Genomic DNA, 25700 nt, shown 5'->3' on the forward strand with positions numbered 1-25700 from the left:
AGTAGAGTGTTAATAACCAGCTCGGACGCCAGACTGGAGTTGGCCCGGTTGTCTGGTTATCATATCTCCAAGTGATAATCACAGCCTGTGTGTGGTTCTGCCCTTCTCTGAGCCTCGTCCTGCTCCCCCACGTTGAGAAGCCACAAGAAACCCCGTTTCGGATTCTGTTTAGCAAAGGCTGCACGTGCCCGGCTTGCAATTTTTGCTAAAAATAGAGAGAAAAATCTTGTCCCTGACAAACAAGATGAAACGTCCAACTGGTTTTAAATTGATGCACAAATAACTGTTAGGATTCTAATGCCAGTTTGTCCTAAATATTTCTTAGTGACCTGGGTTCAGTGGGGATTTCTGTGTATCGCTTGTTGTTTTTTTCCAATCCCTCCATATACTCACTCGTAGACAAAATGAGGGTTGGCACCTTGTGGCGTTTCTGCTTAAGGAATCTTTTATAATAATTCTGGCTCAGATGGCCAAGGTTAAAACCCTGGGAACAGTCTGGATTTAGGATAAATGGGTGCCTCTTGCTTCCTCTGTAAATATCTTACAGTATCTCAGGCTTATGTTTAAGGGGCTGCCAACCAACCCTGTCTAAGGATTTCTCTCTTTCACAGGGACATTTCCAGACCCCAGATTTGTGTGGTTTGCAAGCCAGGATCCGGGGTGAATCTTCTGGGCAGAGGGCAGTTTGTTCTAAGGCTGGCTCTGGGAGGAGCTACTGGGCTTTCGAGAAGAAATTCACATACACCCTCTTTCTTTTTCCCACAATCTGGTTGTTCGGCTGCCAGCAACTGGAGGTATTAAACAAATGGAGACTTTATGAAATTTGAAAACAAGACTGCCACACGGCATGGTAGGTGGAGAAAGCTGGAGCTGATGCTTCTACTCACCACATGGCTGCTACCCGCTGAGCTTCCTTAGGGAAGTCACTCAAACTCTCTGAGCTTCTGTCCTTCCTACGTTTCAGGATGGTGACATATAAACACAAGAAAGTCATCTGAAAACTTGGGTTATGTATACAGCGAGGAGTATCCTCTTATTCCCCAGAAAAGGCTGACCGGCACCTGTACCATCGTGTTTCAGAGAAATTATGTCAATGTACTGTAGCAGATTCTGTTATGCCTGTAGATGAAATTCAGGATCCTGGAGAAGATTTGATCTCTGACTACTCAAATAGTGAAAAAGGATAAAAGCACTACTGAAGTCAAGTGAAAGTAGTAAGGGGAAAACTGGTGGGCTGTTCCAGATATAATCTGTTTTACACCTTTCCCCAGCCAGGAGACACAATCGGTGGCTCAGTGGATTAAGCCGCTGCCTTCGGCTCAGGTCATGATCTCAGGGTCCTGGGATCGAGCCCCGCATCGGGCTCTCTGCTCCGCAGGGAGCCTGCTTCCTCCTCTCTCTGCCTGCCTCTCTGCCTACTTGTGATCTCTCTCTCTGTCAAATGAATAAATAAAATCTTAAAAAAAAAAATAAAATAATATCACGCCTCTTTTTAATATTCAAAATCAATCACCTGAGAGACCACCTGTTTATCTTGTGTGTTTTTTTAATTTTTGAATTTAAAACTAATCATTCACAAGCATATAGTTTTAAAAGTTGAACAGTAATAAAAAAGCTATTACAAAATTTACTTTCCTGACTTGCCCTTTCTCATTTCCCTTCCCCGCCTCAAGGGCAGCAGCTCTCAACTCTTTTAAAGCTCCTCCTGGCCTTTACAACTTTCCCAAGTTCTAAAAATGATGCATATATTACTATTTGTTTAATTGTCAACTTTAGACATTCTCTATTGAATTCCTATCCTGGAAGGCAGGAGGTTGTTCTTTTTTTTTTTTTTTAATATTTTTAAATTTATTTTACAGAGAGAAATCACAACTAGGCAGAGAGGCAGGCAGAGAGAGAGGAGGAAGCTTGCTCCCTGCGGAGCAGAGAGCCCGATGTGGGGCTCGATCCCAGGACCCTGGGATCATGACCTGAGCCGATGGCAGAGGCTTTAACCCACTGAGCCACCCAGGTGCCCCGAGGAGGTTGTTCTTTATGCTGCTATCATTTTGCTTCTCCTTTCTCAACTTCTCCATATAATTCTATTACAATTTTGGTGAAATTAGGATTAGAATTATTCTCATATTCTTTATAACTGAGCATGGTCACAAGCCATGGTTATTTTTCCTTCCTTACTTTATATTTTTCAAAAAGTTAATAATGCTTATCTTTCCTTTGCCTCATGAGTTTTCTTTGTGTCTATTTTTAACTATTTCCATTTTTTCTGATGGACTCTCATTGAGACGTTCCACAAAGGTCAATCACAATACACACAGTAACTATCAGTTCCTGTATGTGGTTTTTGAGACGCTGCCCCTTTGTGCCTCCCATCTTGCTGGACTGTGGTCATCTCTGGATTACCTTTGCTCCCATTCCAGGCCTGGGTGGGCTTTCTGAACTCCTACCTTGATCTATTTTTTTCCCTCTCTAATTTTTTATTGAAGAACACTCTCTAGCGTTTCATCTAGTAGGTGTTATAGTAGCAGAGGGAATCAGGATAGCAGTCTTTGCCACGCCAATTGCTCCAATCACACTATTTCATTCATTCCTTATCCTTGTGCCCAGTTATCATTAGACATCTCTCTACCACCATCTTGAATACTGTCCTTTTTCTCTTTCCTGTTTTGAAGTGACTCTTCCTAGTAGCTTATGTATTCTTCCTCCAAGCACTCCCTCCCTCCCTCCGGTGAGGGCATCTTCAATTGCTTCCTGGGATAGTGTGACTGAGAAGCACATTTTTTTTTGAGAGCTTACATATCTAAAACTGTTCAAATTTCTCCTCATCTATAATTTATAGCTGGGTACTGAATTCTAAGTGGGAACTTATTTTCCTTCAGAATTTCAAAGGCCTTGTTCCGTTGTCTTCTGGATTCCAGTGTTGGTGCTGAGGAGTACCAAGCCCATGCAGAGGTACCATTCTTCAGTCCACAGTGTTCTGAACTGATGTGCCTCAGGGTGCCTCTATTTCTGCCTCCATGCTGCGTGCTTAGTGGGCCTCTGGAAACTGATGTCTGTAGTTCTAGGGAATTTTGCTTCTAACTTCCTCTCGTCTGTTTTTTCCATTCTTTCTGATAATCAGGTAATTCTGATATTTGAGTTCCTGGAATTGTTTCCTAATTATCTTATGTCCTTAGTTTTCCTTCTCTTTATCTCCTTCCCCAGGTTCTGTGTTTTCTCACTCATTAAGTTGTTGTTGTTTTTTTAAATTTCTGTTACCATGTTCTTAATCTTCAAGAATGCTTTTTGTTCTCTGAAGGCTCCTTTTATAGGATTCTGTTCCCACTTCAGGAATGCAGTATCTTTTCTTTGCTTCTGAGGATACTAGTTGCAGTTTTGTTGCTAAAGCATTCCTCTTCTTGGATTGTTTCTGCTTTCTCCCAGTCAGTCTTTTCTGTTTGCTCTGATCTTTATCTTCCACTTTTGAGGGTTTCTTCGTATATCTGTCCTTGTTTTCCTGCTCATGATCAACAGGAGGGAACTAAAATTCTGACTGGAATCTCAGCAAATGTGCTCTGGGCTTGTGAACTTTGACCGTCACCATGGGGTCATCTTCACCTGGGTCATTTGTAGGGGAGCTCTCAGTGTTAATATTTTGAAGTCTTTCTCCTTTTCTCTCTTATTGTTTTGCTAGTCTTTTTAAAAAATAGCTTTTTCTTGTTATTTATTATTATTTTTAAAGATTGCATTTATTTATTTGAGAGAGAGAGACAGAGGGAGAGGGACAGGCAGACTCTCCACTGAATGGGGATCCTCATGCGGGGCTGGATCCTGGGATGGGACCCTGGGGTTGTGACCTGAGCTGAAGGCAGATGTTTAACTTACTGAGCCACCCAGGCACCACTGTTTTGCTAGTTTTAATGAATTTTCCCCCCTGAAATTTCTGGCTCTACATAGCATCATGCAGAGCATACTATACTGCTGTGCCTTCAAAAAACTTTTGTTGTTAACTAAGACATTGTGAATCTTGTTTCTTTTTTCTTTTACTGATCTTGTGAGCTACGTAACTATACAATGTGGTTTATTGCATAGTGCTTCTTGGTATTATACTCCTTTTGAAAAAAGAGATTTTTCCATTGCAAGTAAGACAAACAATGATGTCTTTAAAATAAAAGAAGTATTTCCCGGTCTCCTTACTTGAAACACATGATTTTCATCAGCTGTTTTTCTCTCTTGGCAGCAACCATTTGGAAAATGACAGACTCGACTCACACCATCCACATCCACTCTTTCCTCCCTCTGCCTTCCCTCCAAGCCAACAGACATACACTCCTATCTGCAAAGCAAATCCAATCAACGATTATTCTCCAACCACCCTACTAGCGGTGGTTCATCAGCATATGCATTACAGATGTCATAAGGTGTACCCAAATTGAGATAGGGGCCTTGTCTCTCCAACTATTAAGTAGGAAGAATTCTGATATTAGACCTTGGGCTGCCCTGTCTCTCCTAACCTCCCTTTCCCCACCTTTAAAAAGCAGATAATGACACTAATTTTCAGGGTGGTCATGAGTATTAAAACAAATTATTAGGCAGGAGGCTTTTTTTTTTTTTTTTTTTTTTTTTTTTGGTCATTGCCTTAGAACATTCTCACATTCTCAGCACTTGGGGCTTTTCAGGGAGGGTTTTGAGCACCTTACAGCATGCTTCCTCTGCAGGAGAATGCAGGTACCACCCAGCACCCTAATATACAGCCTTTAGGGCATATGTTGTTTCAATAATTACTCACTTCAAGGTATTTCCTTATGAGGTTGGTTTTGTTCCTTATAAAAATTTTATTGCAGAAAAGAAAGCCAGGTTATGAGAAATCACTGAGTTTGATTTTTCATATTGTTGTTAGGGACAAATGGAAACAAAGTGCTGTGTTCATTCTCTTCCTTCTTTTCAAGTACAGGTTCTATTAGATGGGCTCCAGTGAATGGTTTTACACTGGTACCACTACAACTACACTGATGCACATTACATGTGTCTGTTCATTGGGGAAATCAGGCCTGATCTGGGGAGCTGAGGTCAGAGCATGAACAAAGAATGGATTCTAGAGCCAGACTGGCCTGGGTTGGAGTTCTAGCTTAGTCTCCTGCCTTTTTCACTTTGTGTGAGTCACTTAACTGGAACTGCGTTTTCCTTGTCTGTAAGATGAGGTTAATGACACTTCACAGTGTTGATGAGAATATTCAGGGAAACTATGGTCATAAAGTATCTGGTACATAGTTGCTGCTCAGTTAATATTAGCTCTCTCCTCTTCTGTTTAAACTTTTTGTGTCTTATTATATTTGTTTTAAAATACTCTTACTGTAGGGGTGCCTGGGTGCCTCAGTCATTAAGTGCCTGCCTTCGGCTCAGGTCATGATCCTCGAGTCCTGGGATCCAGCCCTACATCAGGCTCCCTGCTCTGTGGGGAACCTGCTTCTCCCTATCCCACTCCCTGTTTGCTTTCCCTCTCTTGCTGTGTCTTTTTCTGTCAAAAAAAAATATATATATAAAATAAATAAATAAATAAATAAATAAAATCTTTTAAAAAATACTTGCTGTATTTAAATGTGTGTTTATTACAAAATAATACCAAATAATTGTTTTTCCTAATAGTCCATTTTCTTGTGGGCTTTTTATACCTTGGCCTGAGTTCATCTTTCAAACAGGATGCAAGTTACAGGCTTCTGGGGATAACCACCCACTGTGACTCAGAATGGTTGCTCACTGACCCTGAGGGGAGGACAGATACCCCATGGCCCCCAAAGTCACCAGTATAGCAACAAGATGTCTCTTCTATAAACAGCTTTTTTTCTACCCTGGGATCAAATGGGCTCAAGGGAAAGAAATACCTATACTCTGTTATGAATGCATGCATATGAAGTTCAACTTCTCTTTCCAATATAACATCTGTCCACTTAATGCTTTAGTCCAAATGAACCTCTTAGTCCTTCCAGCTGCATTCACTTTATTATTCCATCTCTCTGTGCATTTGTATTTTCTATTATTCTATCTATCTCTCCATACATTTGTTCCTAACTTCAGATATTTACCACCATTCTTTTTGGAAGAGGGTGGAGGAGAGGATTTCAATTCGTTTTGAACTTGTGAGAAACCATTTGTATTAAATGTCTAATTAGTTAAGCTTCTAAATGAGATATTTTATTAAATCCAGCTCTATTACATTTATAGGATCCATGCTATCCATGGAAACTCCAGCCAACTTGACATGCATTTATCCAACAGGTCTGGGGTGGATGTGCAAAATAGTTGTAAGATTATGTTAAGTTGCAATTTGAATTTTTAAGTGGACCCCCGAACACATTCTTAATGTTTGCTATCTGTTAAGCTGAGAAAAAACACAGTAACCACCAATCTATAAAGTACTGGTTAAATACCAGGAAGAAAATGTGTGGAACAGAGAAGTACAGTAGCTAGTGGTAAAAGCAAGAGTCCTGGAGTCAGAAGGACACATTTCAGTCCCATCATTTACTAGCTGGGGGGGTCTTGTCTAAATTTTTTTTACCCTCATTTTTAACCTAAAAAATGAGATAATAGGGGCGCCTGGGTGGCTCAGTGGGTTAAGCCGCTGCCTTCGGCTCAGGTCATGATCTCAGGGTCCTGGGATCGAGTCCCGCGTCGGGCTCTCTGCTCAGCGGAGAGCCTGCTTCCCTTCCTCTCTCTCTGCCTGCCTCTCTTGTAATTTCTCTCTGTCAAATAAATAAAATCTTAAAAAAAAAAAAATGAGATAATAATAGTTTTCAATTTACAGGGTAATGAATATCAAATGGAAAAATGATTTCACATTACTTAACATAGTTTCAATGTATATTAAGTTTTAAATGAAAGTTCAAAGAAATGGTTTTTGTAATTTCAGTTAGCGTATCAACATTTCATTAAACAACCATTCAGATACCTGTCTATGTATGTAAATTCATGAAGACATGAAAACAATTCTTTTTACGTAAATGGATCAAACTACATATGCTATTCCACTATTGATACCATTATTTATTCACTTAACTATATGTTGTAAGATTTTCCAAGTCAAAAATAAAGATCTCTATCATCTTTTTAAACGGGTATAGTGCACTTTATTTATTGTATTTTATATAGTTTATTTAACCATTTCCTTACATGTAGAGTCAATTTGTGTCCATTTTTCTAATAAAAAATTCTGGAATGGAAATCCTTATGAGTGCATTTTTGTTGTTATTGTTGTTGTTTTTAAATACATGTGCGTTTTCCTTTACACAGTAAGTTCCAAAAAGCAGGATAACAGGATCTTATTGCAAGTAAGATGCTTGTTATGTATGTGTATGTCTCTAAAACAGATGAGAGTGGAGTTATAGGGTCAAATAGTATGCACAAATACAGCTTTAATAAAATGCTGCAAAAATAACCCTCCAATGAGTTTTACAAATCCCTACTCCCACAATAATATATGAAAATAGTCATCTGCCCACACCTTTGCTGATAGGATGGTATCAGTCTAAAATAATTTTTGCCAATTTGATGGGTGAAAAAATGCTATTTTAAATCATATTATAATTAATAATGAAATCAAGTGATTTTCAAACTTCAATGTTTCATCCATAGCCATTATTACCTTTCTATTGGGTTCCTTATTGACTGTAGCTTATTTTATAAGTATTTTTGTATACAGTGAAGATGAATATGCCCATACAGCAACACCTGTTCTTTTATATACATTGCAAATATTTTTTCTAGTCTATACTTTGATTTTTAACTTCGTTTATATGGTCTTTTCTTGTGTAGTGTGTGTGTGTGTGTGTGTGTGTGTGTGTGTATGAATGCATTGTCTAGTACAAGATAATAAGCACATTTTCCTATATTTTCCTTGAATTTTTAACTATATATTTTTACTAGTTTAAGTATAAATAGGAGAATCAAAAATTCTCCTATTTAAATCACACCATTCAGGGGTGCCTGGCTTGCTCAGTTGGACAAGAATGTGATGCCCAATCCCAGGGTCATAAGTTTGAGTTCCATGTTGGGCATAGAGTTTACTTAAATAAACTTTAAAAGGGTGGGAGGTTGGGGGAGCCAGGTAGTGGGTATTACAGAGGGCACGTATTGCATGGAGCACTGGGTGTGGTACATAAACAATGAGTTCTCTTACACTGAAAAGAAATAAATAAAAAAATAAAATAAAGATGATAAATGTAAAAAAAATAAAAAAATAAATTGTACCATTCAGTAGTTTTCAGCATACTCACAGAATTGTGTATCCATTACCACAACTAGTTTTAGGACATTTTCATCAACCCAAAAAGAAACCCCATAATCCATTTGTAGTCACTCTCCATTTCCCCTCCACACTCCTTTGTCCCACCTGAGACAACCATTAATTTTTTTTTTTGGTCCTGTAGTGTTATCTATTCTGGATGTGTATAAATGGAGTCACGTTCTATGTGATCTTTTGTGACTGGCTTCTTTCACTTAACATAACGTTCTCAAGTTCTATCCATGTTGTAACTTTATGTTAGAATTAGAGCCTAAGTCTGTCTGGAATTATTGATTAGTATAAATTGGGTAAATAATCATATATGTATTTTTGATCTTTTAAAAAAGTACTGCCAGTTGTTAAGAATACTATTTAAGATTCAGTCTATCCTTTCCCAACTAATTCAAAGGGTCTTCCCACCCATATGTGTGGACCTGTGTCTGAACTCTATTTGTTTATTCTTGTGCCTTTATCACATGGCTTTATAGCTGTAGCTTTACAGTATAGTTTTGCTATCTAGTAGGACAAGTCTTCCTTCATTTTCCTTTACCCAAAATTTTCCCTTGCCTTAAAATTTTGGAATCAGCTCGTCGCATTTCATCAAAATCCTACTTAAATTGTGATTGGAATGTCACTGTACATAGTAGATCAGTTTTTGAAGAAATTTCATCTCTATAATACTGGGTTTTCCTATATTCTTATGGAATTTATAGTTATATTTTTTATTAGAGAGAGTGTAGCTATTCTACCTGGAATTAGCTTTTTAATTGGTTATTGATGTAAGGAAGGTCACTTACTGTAGTAGGAGCTGCAGAGGGAGGAGGAGAGTTTGATGAAAAGATAATGAGATCTGCTTCAATGCATTCTGCCTGAAAATGTTGATGAGAAATGAAGATGAAGATGCAGACACCAAATGTTGCACCATTTGTATTGGTGACTTTTTAAGAACGGCAATAGGAAGGCAGATGATCCATGAGGTCTTTTGAAGGAGAATATGATGTTTGAACCAAGAATGTTTGAAAACAATCGAATTTGAAAAGATCAGAGCTTCTATCCTTTCGTTGCAAAGTTCTTTTTTTAATAAAGAAGAAACAAAGCACAATTAACTGTTTAATTTGACTTAGCTCCTATTGAAAGGCTACTGGAATAAGTAATTCTTGAATTCTTATCTGGCCAGAGGAGATCTGTCTTGGGCTCTCAACAAACAACTGTCAGCATGGGATTGGGTAGCTGGATGTGCTAAGTGACTACACTGTGCCCAACATCTCCTTCCTCTCCAGTTGTCCAACTGTGTGTGGGGCCTTGACTTTGAACCAAGCTTGTGTATCAGCACCTTCAGTCTTGGTCCCATGCATACATAGACCTTTGATATCCTACCATCAGGGCCTTCCAGATATGACCAGAAGGTTGAATCCTGGGATGACTACAGTTTAGGTTGAAGCTGGAACTCCTTCTTCTCATCAAAGGAAATGATTCAGAATCATGCATTAAGTTTGAATCATCCTGGTAGGCTTGTGTCCATCTGCTCATACTTGCAAGGAAAGAGACAAATTGTGGTTTTGGGCATATGGCTTTTGCTACTAAACCTTACTGTTTTCTCTTAGTGGTTAAAGTGATACATTGTTTAAAACTAAGGAATTATTATTGCATGTGACTTAATGTATAACAAAATACTATATAACTCATTGATAATTTGATGCTCAAACTAATGGAGTAAGTGTGAAGGTAAGAATGGATGGAACATAGAGAAAATTGTAGCTTTAGACCAAAAAAGCCCAGATTATTTCTTGGCTCATCCTCTCCTCTCTCTCTTTTTTTTTTTTTTCTTTTGATTAGGAATGTCCGGAAGTTGTTGGAGAGGATACCTTGATGGTCACTCTTCTTCTCACCCAGTAGTGAGCCTTTTGGTAACCACTTTCCCTGTATTTGTCTTTCTCTTTACTTCAAAAGGATGAAGAGGTTTGGTGCCCTTAGCTGCCCAAGCCTGTAGGACCTGCTGTGGATGACACTCATTATGACTTCTCTGGTTTGGATTTATCTGAGCCACTGAGAACACAAAATGTAATTTCAGAGAGTACCACCTTGATGATTTTAAAGAGTCAAACAGTAGTAGGAAGAGATAGAAAGGTGAGTATCACACGTGAACTTGAGAAGCATGCTGTTCTAAGCCAACCTCTGCTTTCAGACAGGACCTCAAGTTGGTTGTCCATTCCAATCTAATGCTTATCTCAAAAGATTCCTGTGGTTACATACCCCTGTGTCTCACAGGCATTATTATTTAGGAAGAGTTTTCCAACTTTTGAAACCTAAGTCATCTATTCCTATTCCATCTGCAGTGAAAATGATGAATAGTTGAGTCCTCCCTGCTCCACATTGCATGTGGAATGGAATGTAAAAGTATAGAAGCTCTGATATCAGACAGACGTGAGTTTAAACCCTGGCTTCACCACTTACTAGATGTGTTACCTTGGGCAAGTCATTTAACCTCCCCAAATCCTGCTTTTTGTAGCTCTACAGTGGAGATCTAATGCCCATCTCAGCAGGCAGTTAAATGAACTAAAGGAAATGATAGATGTGAACCTGGCTGGCATGCATTACATGTTCAACAAATGCCCTTGGTCTTTATGCTATTTTCAGACATGCCCTATGTCCAAGGAATTATTTTGCATTGATACTGCTGCTTATGTAGTAGGTGATGTCAGCAAGCGAAGAGTTCATTACAATTAAGGAAGTCTTTGGGAATCGAGTTACAGCCTGAAGATTGGACTGATGTCCAGGAGATGGAATTATTCTGCAACCTAAGATTGGCTCAGTGAAAAAGATTAATGAGCCACATTATAGAATCAGTTCAAGCTAATGACAAATGAAAATGTTCTGGTTTTTAGCTAGAGTTGATTTAATAATATTTGTGCAATAACAGCATTAATCTCAAAGTCTGTTCTAGTGAGTTGGCCTTTACCCAGAGCTTTCCTCTTGGAGGTGAGGTCATTCACATCATCTGATTGACTGCGCTGGAGGCAGCCCCTTCTATGGTGCAATTTCAGGGCTGGCAAGAAACCCTTCAATTCTCAAACACCCTGCTCTTTCTCCTCCCTCCTGTGATATAACTATGAGGTGATCAAAGCTTTCATCTACCTATTTCCATGAATTAAGTCCTCTGGAAGAATCCTAGATGAAGCAAGAATCAGGCATTCATACCTTTATTGACATTAATTTATCTGACTAATCCCAGCAGAACATACAGTCCCAGGGTAAATTGCTCTGGGGAAGAACAAGTCAGAGCAGGAGACCCAGAACCCTTGGGAAGAAGTGGATAATGTACAGGGGCTGAGCAACTTCTGGTGAGGGGTTATTTATTACCCCAAGCTGCCAGAACACTGTTTATGTTTCAGTTCGTATTTGGGTCAATTATGCCTTACTGTTTTCATATTTCTGTCACTCCCAGTAGCCTGTAAAATCTTCAAGGGAAGGGAACTTCCCTTTCATATCTCTGACTTTCCCTCAGAGTGCCTTCTTGTGTCTAGCAGGCATTCATAAATGCCTGTTGAATGAATAAGTCAGTGGAAGTAAAGGGGGATATTCAAAGTGAAATGAAGAGGCATTGAAGAAAGTCTTCTTTTTCTTGTTTTAACCTAGCTGAATTTCGTAATTCTATGTTCATTTGTTGCTCCAGGTAAACTACCCTTTTGTGAAGTCTTTTCTATTTTCTGCCTAGATTTGGGTCTCTCTGCCCCTTTCTTTTGATCTTCCTGCTCATCACCCCCAATATATCTGAGCTGCCTCACCTTGCATGTCAACTTGATGGCTGTCTCTGCTTCTTTCTTCTCACTGGAATCCTGGAGTCCACTCCGTGGGCAGGAAGATATCCATCATTTGATTCTAATATCACACAAGTGAGAAACAATCAGGAATCACCAGGCTTGTGAAGTGCTTTGGTTTTAGGTGCAAATTATAGTACAAAAGTCAATTAATTCACTAAAAGAAGCAAACAAATATTGAACACACCAACTATATGCCAAGACTGGAAATAGAATGTTGCACACAGTGAATACTACGGGGACTACTGAAGGCTCTCAGATACATAAAAATTTTGTTGCCCTGAATAATTTCTAAAATTTGTTCTGAAATACTGGAATGGTTTTCTATTACAGAAAAATTCATTTAAATATTTATTTATTTTTTTTTAATTTTTTTTTTTTTTTTTTTTTTGTGTCAGAGAGAGATCACAAGTAGGCAGAAAGGCAGGCAGAGAGAGAGAGGGGGAAGCAGGCTCCCTGCTGAGCAGAGAGCCCGATGTGGGACTCGATCCCAAGACCCTGAGATCATGACCTGGGCCGAAGGCAGTGGCTTAACCCACTGAGCCACCCAGGCGCCCCCATTTAAATATTTATTTTATTGAAATTAATTGTGTTGGTTCTTTCTCTTTTTTCCCTAGGGGAGAACAATATATTCAGATATTTTTTATAATTGTTTATCTTGAGGTAATTGTATATTCTCATGCACTTTGTAAGATATAAGACACAGAGATCCATGTACCCTTCCTGCAGTTTCACCCATGGTAATATATTTCAAAACTACAATACAGTATCACAACAGGGGGTTGACACTGATGCACTCAAGACAGAGAACATTTCCATCACCACCACCAAGATCCTATTGCTCTGTATAGCTACATCCAAATCCCACCCCATGCACACCCTTCTTAATCCCTGGCAACAACTAATCTGCTCTTCAGTTCTATACGTTTGTCAGTTTCAAGGTGGTTATATAAATGGAATCATATGGTCTATAACCTTTTGGAACTGGTGTTTTTCACTCAACATAATTCTCAGAGGTTCATCCAGGTTGCTGTGTATATCAGTAGTTCATTCCTTTGGAGTGCTATGGTATGGCTGCACTGCAATTTGTTTAATCATCCATCCATTTCTAGTTTGGGGCTATTACAAATAAATCAACTATAAACATTTGGGTATAGGTTTTACAGGGAACCTAAGTCTTCATTTCTCTGGGATAGAGACCCAGGAATGTTGATTCCTGGCTTCTATGGTAGTTGCATGGTTATTATTATTATTTTTCTAAAGAAACTCCCAAACCATTTTCCAAACTGGCTGTACCATTTTACATTCCCACTAATGATGTGTGAGTGATCAAATTTCTTAGCTTTTGTGGCAGCATTTGGTGTTATTATTTTTTAGTTTAGCCATTGTGATGTGCATAGGGGTATCTCATTATGGCTTTAATTAGCATCTCTGTAATGACTAATGATGTTGAACATCTTTTTATATGCTTATTTGCCATTTCTATATCTTTGGTGAAATGTTTCTTCATGTCTTTTACTCAAGTTCTAATTGGATTTTTAACTTTTTTTTTAACTGTTGAGTTTTGAAATTCTTTACATAATCAAGATATTAGTCCCTTGTCAAATACATCACTTGCAAATATTTTTCCCCAAGTCTGTAGCTTGTCTTTTAATCCTCTTAGTAGAGCCTTTTACTGAGCAAAAGTTTTAAAATTTTATGAAGCCCCATTTATCAATTTTTACCTTATGGATTGTGTTTCTGGTGTCAAGCCTAAGAAATCTTTACATCAGTCCTGAAGAATTTTTCCTATTTTTTCTAAAAGTTTTACATTTTAAGTTTATTGATACATTTTTAGTTAGTTTTTCTATAAAGTGAGACAGATTGAATTTTATTTTTTTGCCTGTGTATGTCCAATTGCTCCAACACCATTTGTTAAAAAGACTATCTTTTCTCCATGGAATTGCTTTTGCACCTTTGGCAAAAGTTAGTTGGGAATATTTGTGTGAGTCTATTTCTGGGTTCACTAGTCTGTTACATTGATCCACGTGTATGTTCCTTCATCAGTATCATCTAGTCTTCATTACAATGCCTGTACAGTATGTCCTGAAATCAGGTAGACTGTTTCCTCTTACTTTATCCCTCTTTTTCAAAATTATTTTAGCTATTCCAGTCCCTTTGCCTTTATATATAAGCTTTGGTATAATCTTGTGTGATGTCTGCAAAAGAATCTTGCTGGGATTTTGACAGAAACCATATTAAAGCAATCTGGAGAGAATCGCCACCTTTATTCTGTGGAGTCTTTCAATCCATGAAAGATATCCGAACACTGTATATCTCTCCATTTATTTGGATCTTCTCTGATTTCTTTCATCAGTGTTGTGTAGTTATCGTACAAGTCCTACACATTTTATTAGATTTACACTTAGTGTTTAATTTTTTGAGAGGTTATAAATGACATATTGCATTTTTATTTTAGGTATTTATGTATTCATTTCTCATATGTACAAATATGCTTGATTTTTTCCCCACCTTTATTGAGAAATGATTGAGATACATCACTGTTTAAGTTTAAGGCATACAACGTCATGGTTTGATTTATATATACTATGAAATGACTACTACAATAGGTTCAGCTAACATCTATCTTCTCATACAGATGCAATTAAAAAAAGAAATAAAAGATTTTCTTGTGCTGAGAAGTCACGATTTACCATCTTGACAACTCTCTTGTATGTCACACAACAGTGTTAGCTATAATCATCATGTTGCACATTACATACTTCATGCTTATTTATCTTCTAACTGGAAGTTTGTACCTTTTGATCCCCTTCCTCCAATTTCCCCTCCTGCCACCTTCTGCCTCTGCTAAGGGCAAGTCTGACTTCTTTTTCTATAAATTTTGGGGTTTTTTATAATTAATTTCTGTACTTTACCTTATATCCAGTGACCTTGCTGAACTCACTTATTAGTGCTAGGAGTCTTTTTCGTAGACTCTTTTGACATTTACATATAGAAATCATGTCATCTGCAAATATAGATAGTTTTATTTCTTCCTTTCTGGTCTGTATCTGCATGTCTTTTTTTTTTTTCAATTTTCTTGTCTGAATGCACTGGCTAGAACTTCTAGCACTATGTTGAATAAGACTGATGAGAGTGAACATCCTCCTCTTTTTCTCAACCTTAGGAAAGCTTCCAGTCTTTTACCACTAAGTATAAGGCTGGCTCTGGATTATTTTTAGATGTTCTTTATCAAACAGACGAAATTCTCCTCCATTTCCAATATTCTGAAGGCTTTTTACCATGAACATGTGTTAAATTTTGTCAATACATTTTCTTCAGCAATTGATGTAATCATGTAACATTTTTCCTCTAGTCTGTTAATATTATGAAATATCTAGATTGATTTAAAAATATCAAACTAGCCCTACATTTCTAGAATAAAACTCACTTGGTTATAGTAGCTAAATCTTTTTATATATTATTATTTGCTATCATTTTATATCTATATTAATGTAATATACTGTTCTGTAGTTTTATTTGTACTATCTTTGTCTGGTTATGGTATTAGGGTAGTACTAGCTTCATAAATTGGGAAGTGTTCTCACCTTTTCTATTATCTGAAGATTGTGTACAATTGGTGTTAATTATTCTTTAAAAGTTTGGTAGAAATCTTCAGTGAAGTTTCTAGGCCTGGAGACTTAAACTTGTGAATTCAATTTCCTTAAATGTTAAAGGGCTGTTCAAAAATTATCTATGTCTTATTGAATGAGTTCTGACAGTTTGTGTTTTTCAAGGAAGTAATTTGTGTCATCTACGTTGTCAGATTTGTGTGTGCAGAGTTGATAGTGTCCCCTTTTACTTTTTTACTGTCTTCAGGGTCTGTAGTGATATTCCATGTTCCATTCCTACATATACTGGTATTTTGTGTCTCTCTCTCAATCTTCCTATAAGTTTGTCAATTTTTTTTCAATGAGCTTTTTGTTACAATTTTCTCTATTTTTTGTTTTGAAGTCATTGATTTCTGTTATCTTTATATTCCTTTTTTCTGCTTGCTTTGGATTTATTTTTGTTTTTCTTTGTCTGTGTTTTTGAGCTGGAAGTTTAGATTATTACTTTGAGACTTTTTTTTCTGATGTCTGTATTTAGTACTATAAAATTTCCCTTTCACATTGCTTTAGTTATGTCCTATAAATTTTGATACATTGCATTTTTGTTTTTATTTAGTGCAATGTATTTTTTAATTTACCTTCAAGCTTTCTCTTTGACTCATAGATTACTCAGAAATGTGTTGTTCAGTTTCCAAATGTTAGAGATTTTCTTATCTTTCTGCTATTGATTTCTAGTTTGACTTCATTGTGGCTGGAGAAAATACTGTAAAACTTCAGTTCTTTTCAGTTTTTTCAGGTTTGTTTTATGGCCCAGGATTTGGTCTATTTTTGTGTATCTTTCCTGGGGACTTGAAAAGAATGTACATTTGGCTGCTGTGGATGGAGTTCTATAAATGTCTGTTTTTTCCTGTTGGCTGATGGTGTTGTTGAGTTCTTTGATAGCCTTGCTGGTTTTCTGTTTAGTTGTTCTATTAGTTGTTGAAAGTGAGATATTGACATTTGACTATAAATTGAATTTGTCTTTCTCCTTTCAGCTTTGTCAGTTTTTGCTTCACATTTTGCAGCTTTGTTGTTCGGTACATGCACATTTAGAATTACTGCATCCTTTGGTGGAATGGCCCTTTTATCATTATATAATGTTCCCCTCTGTCTTTGATAATTTTCTTTGTTAAATCTACCTAGTCTGATATTAATGTATATATGAAATCTCTTTTCCATCCTTTTATTTTCAACTTACTTATACTCTTAATATTTAAAGTGAGTTCCTTTTATTTTTTAAAAGTTTTTTTTTAATTTGAGAGAGAATGAGAGAGAGAGAGAGAGAGCGCGCATGTGCACAAGCCAGGGGATGGGGTGGGGGAGGCAGAGGAAGAAGCAGATTCCCTGCTGAACAGTGAGTCCAATGCAGGGCTTGATCCCAGGACCCTGGAATCATGACTAGACCCAAAGGCAGACGCTTGAGCCACCCAGGCACCCCCTGAAGTGAGTTTCTTATAGACAGCAAATAGTTGGGTCGTTTATTAATTCATTCTGCCAAACTGTCTTTTTATTGTTTTTAAAAGACCATTTACATTTAATGTAACTAACCTGCTGTGTTGGGGATTAAGACTGCTTCTTTATTTTTTGTTTCTATTTGTTCTGTTTTCATTTCTCAATTTTTCTCCGTGTGGGTTACTTGAAAAAATTTTTAAGTTTTGTTTTGATTTTTCTGTATAGTGTTTTGAGTATATCTTTTTCTGTAGTTTCTTTAGTTATTCTCTAGGCATTACATTTAATAATTGGATGCCATCATTTTACCAGTCCAAGGGAAATACAGAAATTTTACCTCTCTTTATATTCTTTCACCTTCCCTTGTTTATAACATACAGCTGATTTTCATCATCACAGTAGTTATATTTCATAAGGTTTCTGTGAATACTGAATTTGCAAATACTAAATCAATTCTCCTAGGGGAAACACAGAGTTAAACTCCTTTGAGCCTCAGGTTACATTTTCATCAACTGATGAATACATAACTGTTTAATGTATGTTTCCATTTAAAGACACCTTATTTAATATATATTGTTGATTCAGTAACATTGAACTCATGGCTGATAGCACTATAACTCATGCGCGAATGAAGCTTATCTAACACATATATTTTCTCCATAAAGCACATTACAACCTTTTTACATTTTGGAACAAAAGACAAAACTTCATTACACTTGGGGGCCATTTTAAACAACATTTATTCATAAATAAAAAGTATAAAAAAATGTCACACTAGGTAGACAGAGGAAGCATTTGTTTACAATACAAGAGTTGAAATGAGGAGAGAATGTCACCTTGTTTGACCTCAGCTTCGAACACGTATGTCAATGACTCAAATTTTCTGCTAGTCAGCACCTGTCTGCAAATACTGTAAAAATTAAATTTTAATGAGCCAATGAATTTGCAAATATAGAATCTGTAAACAATGAGGATAGACTATAATATTTTTAAATATTTTTTCTACATACATTTAGAACCACATCAAACAATTATGATTTTTGCTAAAATCATAAAACAACTTGGGAAGCTCAAGGAGATAAAAAAGCTTATATTTATTATATTTTTGCCTGTTTTGTTCTTTTTTCCTTACTGATGTTCCAAGTTTCCTTCTTTTATCATTTCTTTTTTGTTTATCATTTCTTTTTTGTTTGCTTTCTTTCCATCTTTTTAGGGTAGATCAGTGGGTGACAAATTCTTTTTTTCTTCTTTAATCTGAGAATGTTTTGGTTTTCTCTTCATTCTTTTGTGATATTTTTGCTGGGTGTAGGATTTGAGGTTGTTAATTTTTTTCTTTCAGCACTTGAAAAATGTGTCACCTCCTTCAGACATCCATAGTGTCTGATAAGAAATTTGCTGTTGGGCCCCCTGGGTGGCTCAGTCATTAAGCGTCTGCCTTCAGCTCAGGTCATGATCCCAGTCTCCTGGGATTGAGCCCACATTAGGCTCTGCTCAGCAGGGAGCCTGCTTCTCCCACTCCCTCTGCCTGCCTCTCTCCCTACTTGTGATCTCTCTGTCAAATAAATAAATACAATCTTTAGAATACACATATATATATATTCTAAGTGTGTGTATGTATGTATGTATACATACATTCCTTATTCCTTATCTATTCCTCATATTCCTTATCTCTAGAGAAAAGATACGACTAAGTTTCCTTGATGAACTTCTGAACTTTTTGTTTCTATCCTCTCCCTACTGATGAATTCTTTAAAGTAAGTGTCTTGGGGTGCCTGGGTGGCTCAGTGGGTAAGCCTCTGCCTTCGGCTCGGGTCATGGTTTCAGGGTCCTGGGATCGAGCCCCGCATCAGGCTTTCTGCTCAGCAGGGATCCTGCTTCCCCCTCTCTCTGCCTATTTGTGATCTCTGTCTGTCAAAGAAACAAAAATCTTAAAAAAATAAAAATAAAAAAAAATAAAGTAAGTGTCTTCACCTCATCTGTGCCTGGCAACTACCTAGATACTCTATCTTCACCCATGGTAATTTTCATATGCACATCTACTGTTTCCTCCTGTCTTTATTACAGTATTTTGCTTCTCTTGCACCTCCTCTATTCCTTGGCTTCTCATTGTTTACTCCTTTGAATGATGGTCTTTCCAGAACATTTTGCTTTTAAAATAAACAACAGCAAAGAGGGGGTTAAGTTAAACTGCTGAAAGTGTTTAGTCAGTGTATCTTCACCTGAAGCATCTCCCCCTCCGTGCAGGAAGGGCATCTCAAGTTGACCGTGGAAGGGTCAATAGAAGAGACTGGCTGAGGAGCTGATTTTGAAGACTGAAACCCATTTCCTCTGAGGAAAGGAAATAGTGCAAAACTATTTGAGGTCATGTTTCCCTGTCTTAGCCACTTGAATGGTATAGTGGTAATCAGAAGCTATAAATAGATAAACTTTGCTAGAAGCATCTTAAAGAACCATCAGGAAATGGCTGGCCTTGTTCATAATATTTTAGAAACAGGCATGTTAGCAGCTGATAGCATTATCTCTAATTTCACTTTTGCAAATATTATTCATGGACACTGTCATCCCTTTGTCAATCTCTGGGATTCTCAGAAGTATCCTTTTATTTAATGTCCCATCCCCCCTCCTCTGCACACTCTTGGGCTTCTAGATGGCCAAATAATATTTGGGTGATTGATTACCAAGTTTTACTCATGATTTCGGTTGGCTTTATTTGTTCAGCATGTAATAATCTTTTTCTGGTAAATTAGGGTTTAGCACAGTATTCATACTTGATATAATTTTGGATAAAGATTACCCCAGTTAAACTCAACTATATTTATAATTTCCAAGCAGTTGTAGAACAATTTATCCAAACCTACAATACTTCTATCTTCTGAGGTGAAAAAATAAAAAAAATCCTGTTTTATTTTGTTTTAAAATATGAAGTAATTTTTGCTTATGAAAGACGACTGACCACACAGGTTGTGGTTTTAAAAATAATGGTTTCCAACAAACTGTTGGATAAAATTGGTATCAATCTAGGATATAGTAACCTTTTCTTTGGAGATCCATTTATTAGATTAATCTCTTTTTAGAATCCTAACTATGCCATATCTGGCATCTGGGAAAAAAGGGTATCGCATCCCTGTCCACCTTTGTTCACGGACCCCAGCAAAACCCACCCCATGTGCTATGCATTCCGCGGGCGTCTGGGCAGGTGTCCTTTTACCCCTGAGAGAAAATGGAGTAGTTATCCGTATTCATCCAGGTCAGCACAAGAGCGGGGCTGAGGGAGGCTTTACCTGAGCCTTCTCTGCGTGCGTGGGCAGCAACGTGGCTCCCTGAGCCCTCGCTGAGAAGAGCTGAAGCGCCGAAACACTTCTCTGGGCTGTGCTGGTGACGGCTCCTTCTGGGGCCTTCCAGGAAAGCCTCCGCAAGGAAAAGGAGCCGCCACATGCCTCTTCCCCTCTGCGTCCGGTCAGCCATGTTCTTCCGCCCGCTCGCCCCGCCCACCCTGATGCTGAGTGTGAACCGCTTCCCGGAACTACTTTAAGGTCATCGCAATTGGCTATAAAGCCTTTCCAAGAGACTCGTTTCCTACTCTCTTACTCGCGGCTGCATATTAGTAATACTTCCTTTGGAATTTGATGAAAGCGGTGTCAACTCTGATGTGTGTATGATTCCACCGTGGTTACAGAATGATCTCAGCGGAAGCTCCCGGCGTGACACAATTCCTCCAGCCACCCCGGGGGACGGCCACCACGTTGGCACAGAGGAACTCCCCTGCATATGCCTCACCGGCCACCTGGCTGCTGGGAATGGCCTCTCAGAAGCAGGCCAAGGAGCCACAGGCGGGGGTGGGGGCCTCGTCACCGCGCTAATGCTGCTGCCTGAACAGCTTCCCAGCCTTCGGCTTGGTTTTCCCGCCGCCGACACTGTGACAAGCCGAATAAGGCTGGGGGTCCGCAATCCCGGGACTGCTCTTAATTATGAAGGAGCAACACATCTTGATGGACATGTCCGCTGGGGGCCAAACAACTGGGTCTGGGTGAGAGAAGGTTTGTCCTTCTCTTTAAATTAGCAAATACAAATGCACAGAGCATTTGGGGGCGGGGGAAGCTAAAGGCTCGCGCCTATATCCTGATTCTGATTTGGAACGGAAACTACTGACGAAGGAAGCACCTCTTGCTCTCCGGACTCAAGCCGCTGGGTGATGGAGGAGTCCGTTTGCAGACACGATCTACAACTTAATGAGCTGGACCATGACTCGGCCCCACACCACGGAGCACTTGGACCCAACAGCACAGAGCCCTAGCGGGGCGCCGCGTGACGACCGTGACTTAGCGGCTTCTGTTACCCTAAATGAAGCTCCTCGACATATAATTATCCATCCTACACATCAAACCTATCTCCAAGGTAAATGTTTCTGCTCAGCCAACTCTGGTTCACAGCATCGAAACAATCCTCGTCTCTCTGCTCCCTGTCGGCCACCGGGCACGCGGTGAGTCCTTGCTGGGTGGTGTGTTCCTGGGCTGGGGGTTCCTCATACTTTTCCCGCGGTGATCACAGGACGCTAAGGGTGAGCCTGAGGAAGTGTGGGCTGTGCCTTTTCTCTCCCCTTTTTTCTTTCTTTCCGCAGTTGGAGGGAAAGGTGTCAGGATTTTGTGAGGAGCAATAAAATTGGATTTAACAAGAAAAAAATTAGGAAACCACTCCATTGAAATACCTCACAAAGTTAGCAAAGGAAAGAGGCAAAAAAAAGTTGGGGCACCTGGGTGGCTCAGTGGGTTAAGAGGTTTTCTTTGGCTCAGGTCATGATTCTGGACTCTCAGGATCGAACCCCGCATCAGACCCGGCGCTCAATGGGGTGTCTGCTTCTCCCCCTAGCCCTCCCACCCCCCCATGCTCTCCTGCTCTCTCACTCACACTCTCTCAAATAAATTTTACATATTAATAAATTAAATGTTATATATTAAATAAATTAAACATTATACATTAATAAATTAAAATTATATAATAAATAATATACTAAATTAAAATTATATATTAATAAATTAAAATATTTTTATAAGACATAAAATAAAATTAGTGGCTGGGTGGGTTATCCCCAAACGCTTATTAGTGATGAGATGATGCTGTCTTGAAAATCTGACTGCAATGACTAATCAGAAGTATCTGTTCCGAATCTGAACAAGATTAGGTTTCTGAGAGTCTGCAGGGGTATCCTGAGCGCATGACAACTTCCCCTTTTCGTTGCGGTGGTGTTGCACATCCACAGCAGAAAAAGTGAAGAACAGAGACAGACAATTCACTCTGAAAAAACAATGAAACAATGAACATAGAAAAATGGGTTCCAACGCACCAGTAAGCCTAAAATTCAAATGAAAGCAATCTATTTTTGTTTATCAAGTTTGCAAAGATAAACGAAACTGTAATTCCCTGTGTTGGCAAAGGGCTGGGGAGCTCTGAGAATCAGACTGGTTTTGCTCCTTAGTTCTTCCTCTTCCTAGCAATGGGGACTGGGGCGTGTAATTTATTTTCTCTAAGACTATTTCCTGTTCTGTAATATTAGATAATAGTAGTAACCACCTCACAAGGGTTTTGAGAGATTTCAGTAAAGTAATGCTTAGAAAGAGCTTACTATATCATTGGACACAGAGTAAATGCTTAATTAATATTAGAATTACAATAATTATTATTGGAAGCTAGAAACCTAGTGCATTGATGGGAGAGTATGAACTGGCAAAATCCTAAATAATAAAAACGTGACATATGTTAAAACCTTAATAAGGAGTATACATCTAACTTAAGCACTCCACTTCCAGAAATCTGTTCGGGGGAAAGAGAACACAATAATATGTTTTACAAGGGTATCTTTCATGGTATTTTTTTATAATGACAGAAACGGAAACAATTTAAATACCTAAAAGTAAGGAAGTAGTTAAAATTATGCTTTGTCTGCCTACTAGAGTTTCAGTCAGGTAGGTGTCTCCAAGAGAGGCAGAGCATGTTTTTCAAGAATATTTAATGGCTGAGAAGAAATAATACTATGTGAAAATAATGGTTTTCAGTGGTCAGTGGGATTGCCTGTAATTTGTGATTTTTTTAAATTAATCCTTGTTTGTAATTTTAAATTTGTAATCAGTCAACAAATACTTTGGAGGGATCCATGGTAGGCACCATGGATAAGGTCATGAATAAAGCCGATGGAGTTCTGCCCTCACAGAGCTTCTGGTCTCTCCACTGAAAATGTGTTCCTTTTATAACAAAGAGGACTATTAGTAAAACAAAGGGGAACCTATAGTAGGTTCTTAGGGTTGCCATAACAAAGTACCATGGGTTAGGTGGCTTAGACAACAGAAATTATTTTTCTCACTGTCCTACAGGCTTCAAGTCTGAGATCAAGGTGTCAGGAGGGTTGGTTTAATTCTGAGACCTCTTTCCTAGGTTTGCTGGTGGCCATCGTCTCCCTGTGTCTTCACCTGGCCTTTCCTCTGTTACTGTGCCAAATTTCTTCTTCTTATAAGGACACTAGTCTGATTGGATTAGTGTCTACTCTGGTGACCTCCTTTAAATTAGTTACCTCTTTCAAGATCTTATCTCCAACAGTGTGGAGATTCCTCAAGAAATTAAAAATAGAGCTTCCCTATGACCCTGCAATTGCACTGCTGGGTATTTACCCCAAAGATACAGATGTAGTGAAAGAGGAGCCATCTGTACCCCAATGTTTATAGCAGCAATGGCCATGGTCGCCAAACTGTGGAAAGAACCAAGATGCCCTTCAACGGACGAATGGATAAGGAAGATGTGGTCCATATACACAATGGAGTATTATGCCTCCATCAGAAAGGATGAATACCCAACTTTTGTAGCAACATGGATGGGACTGGAAGAGATTATGCTGAGCGAAATAAGTCAAGCAGAGAGAGTCAAGTATCATATGGTTTCACTTATTTGTGGAGCATAACAAAAAACATGGAGAACATGGGGAGATGGAGAGGAGAAGGGAGTTGAGAGAAATTGGAAGGGGAGATGAACCACAAGAGACTATGGACTCTGAAAACAACCTGAGGGTTTTGAAGGGGCAGGGGGTGGGAGGTTGGGGAAGCAGGTGGTGGGTAATAGAAAGGGCATGTATTGCATGGAGCACTGGGTGTGGTGCAAAAACAATGAATACTGTTACGCTGAAAATAAACAAACAAAAAAAAAAACTTAAAATCTTATCTCCAGATTCAGGCATATATTGAGGTACCTCACTTGGTGGGGGAGACAATTCAGCTCCTAATAGAAACCATTTGATAATATTTCTTGTACGGTGATTACTCTTTTGAGCTATATAGTAAAGAAACCATGTGCCTCTTCCTTTTCCTTTCAATTGGGCATTTTAGCCCCTTTGGAGAGCCCCTTTAGGAAGACTAAGAACAGGTACCTCTCTTAAAGCCTGTTCATTGGCCCTAGCATGGGCAGCTGTGGAGATTTTAGTTCAGAAGAAGGTGACCTCAGATGGGAAGTCCTAAATTATCTATAGATGATTATGACATGATGGTGACATTCAGGGGTTTCCCTGACACTTCAAGTCTGAGTGAACTTCAAGTATGAACTTGAGGCTTCTATGAACTTAAGTCCAGGGGCTCCACCTCAGCCCAGAACTAAGCATTCCATGTGGACCTCCCAGGGAAGACTTCCCAAAGATGGTGTCCCAAGGTCTAATCAGATTCAAGTGCATAGTTTGAAAATGAAATCTTCTGGATGTGGCAAGTGCCATCCAAGGAGAAGGAGTCTTGATGAAGAATAGTAAAATGGAGAAGTTTCTTTTTTTATATAAATTCAAATTTACTTTATTGAAAGAGAGATACCCAGAAGAGGGGATAGATGACTGTTTTCAGCTGGAGGATTACCACAGGGTCAGATTAATGGAGATGTGGATGGGACCTACAGACATCAAGTCCATTCCCTTGTTTTGATGGTCAGGAAACTGGCCCACCAAAGCTACCTACTTTTGCCCAAATCACACATGTGATGAGCAGCAAAGGCTGATCTCAATTCCAGGGATCTTGATCTTGATCCAAGGCTCTTGATCCAAGAAACAAACCTACCAACCTACTTTCCTACCTTCCTTTCTTTCTCCTTCCTTCCTTCCTTCCTTCCTTCCTTCCTTTCTTTCTTTCTCTCTATCTCTTTATTTCTTTCTTCCAAGATTTTATTTATTTACTCGACAGAGAGAGCTCAAGCAGAGGGAGCAGCAGGCAGACAGAGAGGAAGAAGCAGGCTCCCCATTGAGAAGAGAGCCCTATGTGGGGCTTAATCCCAGAACCCTGGGATCATGACCTGAGCCAAAGGCAGACTCTTAACTGACTGAGCCATCCAGGTGTCCCAATCCAGGGTCATTTCTGTGCTATACTATGAGGGATGGTACCACGTGTGCGGGAGTAAACAGTGGACCTGAAATTCTGCCCCAGCTGCTGACTGATGGGTGCTCTGAGTGCTCTCTTTGGTCTCCTGTTGGTGGTGGTGGTGGTGCTTTTTACCTTCAAAATAAAAGTTAGATAATAGAGTCTGTTTTAACACAAA

At 38.7% G+C, this 25700-nt stretch overlaps 1 pseudogene; it reads right to left on the reverse strand.

The window, feature by feature from the left end:
* LOC123946506 overlaps positions 1-20615 on the reverse strand; it is a 70922-nt pseudogene extending 50307 nt beyond the window's left edge.
* Between the last annotated feature and the right edge of the window lie 5085 nt (positions 20616-25700).

The sequence above is a fragment of the Meles meles genome, chromosome 7, assembly GCF_922984935.1.
Source record: "Meles meles chromosome 7, mMelMel3.1 paternal haplotype, whole genome shotgun sequence".
In the NCBI taxonomy this organism is placed as follows: domain Eukaryota; kingdom Metazoa; phylum Chordata; class Mammalia; order Carnivora; family Mustelidae; genus Meles; species Meles meles.